This window comes from Emydura macquarii, unplaced genomic scaffold (genome assembly GCF_026122565.2).
Source record: "Emydura macquarii macquarii isolate MOO-44397 ecotype Brisbane River unplaced genomic scaffold, CSIRO-AGI_Emac_v2 contig_2768, whole genome shotgun sequence".
Lineage (NCBI taxonomy): Eukaryota > Metazoa > Chordata > Testudines > Chelidae > Emydura > Emydura macquarii.
Window position 1 is genome coordinate 43,261,430 of NW_027132905.1, and position 6,000 is coordinate 43,267,429.

At 39.5% G+C, this 6,000-nt stretch overlaps 1 protein-coding gene across 1 annotated transcript in view; it reads right to left on the reverse strand.

The window, feature by feature from the left end:
- TTLL10 (tubulin tyrosine ligase like 10) overlaps positions 1-5,221 on the reverse strand; it is a 152,773-nt gene extending 147,552 nt beyond the window's left edge. Inside the window, exon 1 of the mRNA XM_067566656.1 lies at positions 5,122-5,221. The gene's annotated coding sequence lies outside the window, so the exon portion shown is untranslated. The remainder of the gene's footprint in view (positions 1-5,121) is intronic.
- Between the last annotated feature and the right edge of the window lie 779 nt (positions 5,222-6,000).

The window sequence follows — 6,000 nt, forward strand, 5'->3', positions numbered from 1 at the left end:
TTCCAGTGGGATCTGGCATCCAGCTCCCACACTTAGCGTGTGCAGTTCATTCAGACCTTGCTTACAAATCATAATTTGAAATTATTAGGTTGGCCAACATCGCTGAAACCAATGCGCCGACATTGTTGTAAAAAACAACTGCTGTGAGAGGAAGCCAGCCTTTGTTTATACTTTTCAAACCTATGATGCTTTTTCAGGTACTAGTATTTTCTTATATACTGTATATGCTTTTGAAGTGTGCATTAATGGTTCAATTTCAATTCAAATTTCCAACTAACGACTAAATTGGCAACACTGCAACTAGTTGACCGCTGGGGCAGAGGGGGTGTTGATGGGGAAATTCAGTGAGGGTGTACACCCCACCTAGGGGGGATCTAGGGAAATCCCTGGGTACCAGTTGCCACAGCCAATCCTTTTTCTTCTTGTCAGATGTGCTCTACATCCCACCCACTTTCTGGAGGGTGATGCCTTCCTCCTCCCAGATATATCCCCCGATTCCACCAGATATAGGGGCAGAAATCCCCAAGACACTTGTTGGCACAAGAGCCAGTGGAGAATCTGGAAAGGTTAAGTGCCACACTTGTGCACACACACACACACACATAGGGCTGGTTTAAGCGTAAGCAAAGCAAGTGACTGCTCCAGGCCTGCTCTTCGGGGGCCCTGCAAGCTCTGCAAAACATGGTCTGGTTCTATCTGCCTTTCCAACAGCAGTTTAGAGAGTGGGAGGGAAACAACTCATTGCCAAACCCCTTGTTACACTCTGGCAATGAGACTGCAGTGGGAAGCGAATCCTAGCCTATTCCCCCACCGGCCAACTCTGCGGCATTGGATCTCTTCCCTTGTTTGGGGTTTGACTAATTGTTAATCTAGTTGTAACGTGCGTACATACCCACTCCCACACACCCCTACATCTTACTATCCCAGAAAGAGTAAATGAAGATACTAGGTCACTGTCATTTTTTCACATATAGATAAAGCTCAAGATCATAGAGTAAAATGATCTGCCTTAATTTCTATGCAGGACTCAGTAGAATAGGCTGAGATAGTCGAGGGGGCCTAAGAGAGTTAGGCACCCAATGCCCATAGACTTGAATGAATTGTACATGTTTATGGCATCAAAAACACCTAACCTCTGCATCTAGAATAACAGGCAGCAATTCTTGTCTCAAACAAACCAGGGCACTCTACCTTTAAGAGCTGCTTGTCAAAACAAACATACAAACCCCTAATGGTGCATATCTGAGCTACCCTAAGTGACAGGGTGTCAGATGTTATCGAGAGAGATTGTCTCTCTGGCTTGGAGTGAAAACCCTGGTCAGTTAAAGTGTAATCAGACTGATTTTGTTCGGGGCAAACAGCAAAATTTGCTTCTAATAACCAACACCTTTCTGCTTCCCCAATAAAATTCAAAGGCCATAAAAGGTGACAAAAAGATGTCTTGTATCCCTAGGAAAACTTTAATTCCCTTTTGGCCCACACAGATGACATCTCAAAGGCTCAAACTGTGGATTTTCTAACCCTAGAAATCTTAGTTTTTACAATCTTCATTTAGGGCCTGAGCCAAAGCTCACTGAAGTCAACAAAAAGACTCCCGCTGAATTCAGTGGGATTTGGCATTGGGCTAAATTCAACCCAGGTGTAATTCCAAGAATTGTGATGGAATTAGTCCTAAATTACACCAGTGTAGCTGAGATCAGAAGCTACCACATTGTGTTCATTGAATGGCAGCATTATCTTTCTAATATTGTGCTTTTCTAGTATAATAAAATAATAATCTAGTATTAAAAATAGTACATTGAAGTAATACAGAGCTTTCCATCCAGGGTTCTCAAAGCATTTTACACACAGCAAATAAGCTTCATGGCAGCCCTGTAGCAGGTATTATTATGATCAATTTATGGATGGGGAAACCGAGTCTTAGAAAATATCCTCTTACTGCAGATACTTATACTGCAAGTCAGCTACAGATGCAGGAATTGAATCCAGAACACCTGATTTACAGTCGTATGCTCTACGAACTTGAAAATATTTCCTATATGTCTATACCAACTGCTACTAACAATAGATCTATAGGAAGCTAAATTCACTGTCTCTGTTTCCACTATTGATACAGAAACTTGTTAATTCGAGTAGCAGTCCCAAATCAAATGTTCATAACACTTAACAGTTGATGCCCAGGGGACTCTAAAGTCAGCCTATTAATATCCTAGAGGAGTTGTGCCTTGAGCTAAATCTCAGCAAGCCAAAGAAGTCAAAGAAAGAACAGTACTAATGAGCTCTGAAGGGATCCAGCCTTCTTTGGCCCTTGGAGGTAGGTGGTGAAATGTCCAGCACTGAGGATCAAGAGGAAAGAGTACCTCTTTGAGGAGAAAGAGAGAGAAAGAGAGAGTTGTACATATGGAAATGAGGACAGAATTGCACATGAAGGGTCAAAGTTGTATCTATGGGGTCAAAGATAAACACACACAAAATTTAGCTGATGGCAATCACTCTGGGCTAGGATAAATTAAATTTTCAGGGTATGTATCAGAAAAATCTAGCAACAGTACAAATCCTCAAGTTTGGAGAACCAGTCAAACTCTGCCATCAGTCATGGATTAAGAAGAGATACAGGACGAGAGAGAGAGGGAAGGACAGGTTATCTCATACGTTCATAGGATATATAACCAACATTTCATCATCAAGAAAGGAATCTATAACTAATGTTAATAAAGTTTCTATGTTAAGGGTGTGTACATACAAGTCCAACAAAGGCAGTCCAAAGGAGTATATTTCCTTTTCTCAGCAAGAAGAAGTGCAGAGCAAGCTTGCAGTGCTGCAATATGTGATTTGAGAACATTTTTCTGAAAGGGCAAAATCCTTTCATGAAAGGATCATCAGCCGTCACTGCTAAATAAGATGGTTGTTATTCATATCTTTCCCACTGGAGGCAGGGAACAAACTATCTCATATTTTTGGTAAAAAGAAAAAGAAAAGGCTGCAGATATTCAGATAAATCCTGATCCAAAGCCCCTGGATGTCGGTGGGATCTCTCCACTGACTTCAATGAGCTTTGGAGCAGGCCCCAACTGAAATGTTAACATGATTAGAAGGAGTCCTGAACACTAGGAGGTGTTTAATAAAAAGAGTAGATAACAAACTTACTAGGCCAAATTCAGTCTTGGTCCAAACAGGTGCAATACCTTTGTCTTTAATAAAGCCTTGGCCACATACACCAGCACTGAATCTGGCCTATTGTATCAAACTTCTAATAGGTGCTGGTGGAAACAAAGAAGATGATGCTTCCGGTGTGCCACTCTAGCTGTTATTGTCTCTGTTGTACTCATGATCATCACTATTAACATGCATAGGGCATGTTGGAAGGTAGGTCACATAGCACTTTGCTAGGCTGTTGACACAGCCTGTCTAGAAATGCTACTGAAAGTACCAGGAGCACAAGAATTTTAGAAAACATTTCTAATAGAATGGGAATTGAAAGAGTTCTAGAAACCTCACACATCATCTTCTACATGCTTTAATTTGTTAAAAAATCTACATAATAAATCTAAGCAATAACTAATTAGAAAGGGGATAAATACTCAATAGGGTTGGCATCTCTTGGCTGTTGTGATTTGCACCCACAAAAGCTGTTCCTCAGTTCTGGACCATAATTTCAGTTATGAGAACACACTGGAATATTTGTGCCCTTAACTTCCTGAATGAGAGTGCAAGTCAAGAGGCATGGGTAATCAGATTAGTGCTCACCATTCAATCTGCATACACAAAAAAAGAAAGCACAAATTTTGCAGGTGGAAATTGCTTCCAAAAAGAGAGACGCAGGGCTTCAGCTTTCTGAAAAATTTTCACTATATATTTCTGAAGTAAAATGAAGTCAATTTACTCAGATCATTTTAAAATGAGTATAGCGTTGCATTTATTTTTTAAATTAAACCTTGTAGGCCAGATCCCTCAATGGAGCCACACCGATTTACATCCACTGGGGATCTGTCCCTTTAGGTCCTTATATTTTCAGGCTCTGTGCATTCAGATTCAGCAAGTTATAGTTTTTATCTGGGTTTTGCCCATCTAGAAAGTTATTTGTATTTGTTAGTTGTTGATGTTTCTCTTTGATGCCCTCAAATCACCATGATCATTGGAATAGCCAAATTAAAATTTCCCATAAAGCAGAGAAATGTTTGGTAAATCAATACCAGTGCTTGGTTTCCAGACGGAAACACCTATAAGGCTCAGCTGCTCCAGAATTTTTACATCTCACTTGGCTTAGACATGCCCCAAAGCCCTCCATCCAACCATGGTTATTACCTTTCAGATGAAGAGAACAGAATGTGGATGCTAAATTAGCCTCTGTTGTAGGATGCACTGCATATCTCCATCCCAAAAATATTTGTCTCAATAGAAAGCTCAAGGGTTCTCTGCTAATACTTTCATACCAGAAATGTAGGATCACATTGAACAGGAGATGGGTTTTAGACGGTGACTGATGACTATGGTAATAAGCCGATACTGGAGGTTCATTTCATTCCAAAGTACATAGCAAAGTTTTGATTATAATCAGTACCTGTTACAGATCAGTTCTAGTTTCAATAACGTTTTAAAAAAATAAAAATAAAATAAAATAACCCACTCAGCTCCTTTCTTTCTGTTTCCTACTTTGGTGACCCCTTGGCTATTTCTCAGAAGCGTCTCAGTCCCTGACCTCTTCCAGAAGTGATCAGAAACCCAGGAAGGAACTTCTTGCTGGCTCTTTCATACACAAAGGCCAGTGATCAGAACCACTACACCACTAATCACTGCAGCAAGCAAATTATCTTGGACCACAAAGTTTTCCTTAGAATTCAGCCTTAGTTCACTGTACATACTGTTCATACATAAAGTGCCGTAATTTCACACTTTTGTCTCCTAAACACTTTTCAAAACTCCCACTATACTCTGCAAAGTACTCTTTGGCTTGAAAAGGCAACCCTGCTTTAAAAAAAATCGATCTACCACTTACTTGTTTTTTGCTGTCTTTCTTGTCATTTAAATGCAAACAAACGAAAATAAAACTGAGTTTCACTTAACCTTCATTATATTAATAAAAAAGTCCATTCAAATATCAACCGTAAATTCAGGCAATACCTTATTAAGCAAAGGAAAAACAAGGTGGAAGATGAACACCCCGATGGAATCTCAGAAGAGTAGATTTATTCCAGCAAGTGCTTTACAGTGTCTGTTATCTCAGCCTTGGCTAAGCAAGAGAATGCTGGTGAAAATCTTTGCCTGGTACAGTACGGAGCCTCTGTTTCACAGGCCAGGAATTTTACATTGAATAATTTTTAACTTCAGCCCTGGGAGAAAAAACAGGGTTTTGCACGTATTGTCTGTTCAGTTAGATGCTTCACACAAAGAGGACTACTTAAACAAAGGGGAAAATGTATTACTCCTCACCTCTCTGACAACCCCCAGAAATAAGTAACTATCACAGGATTACTTTGCAGGGACAATAAATAGAAAAATATAATATAAAAGATTTTAACTTTTAAGAAATATAAATTATTGTGTGAATTCTCAGACATCATTCAGTGTTATTAGTTCCACTGATTCGCTGCTAATAAAATACCCACTTAGCAATTATAAAAGATGATAATACTCAGCACATATCATAATTAACTTTATTATTATTATTTGTACTGAGATCTGGGCCCCACTGTGCTAGGTGCTGTACAAACACATAATAAGAGATAGTCTCTGCCCTACGGAGGTTGCAATATACAAAGGGTGGGAGGGGAAGAAGAGTTACAGATGGATGAAGTGACATGCCCAAGGTTACATAGGAGGTTAGCAGTAAAGCCAGGAGCAGAATCCAGGTCCCTAAATCCTATCCAATGTCCTATCTACTGGACAATGTTGCCTGGTTAAATAAAGAATAATATAGTAAAATGATTGCAATAAGTCCTTACTGTGTATAACATATTTAATCTTCAAAGCACACTTGCAAACATTAACAATACAAACAAT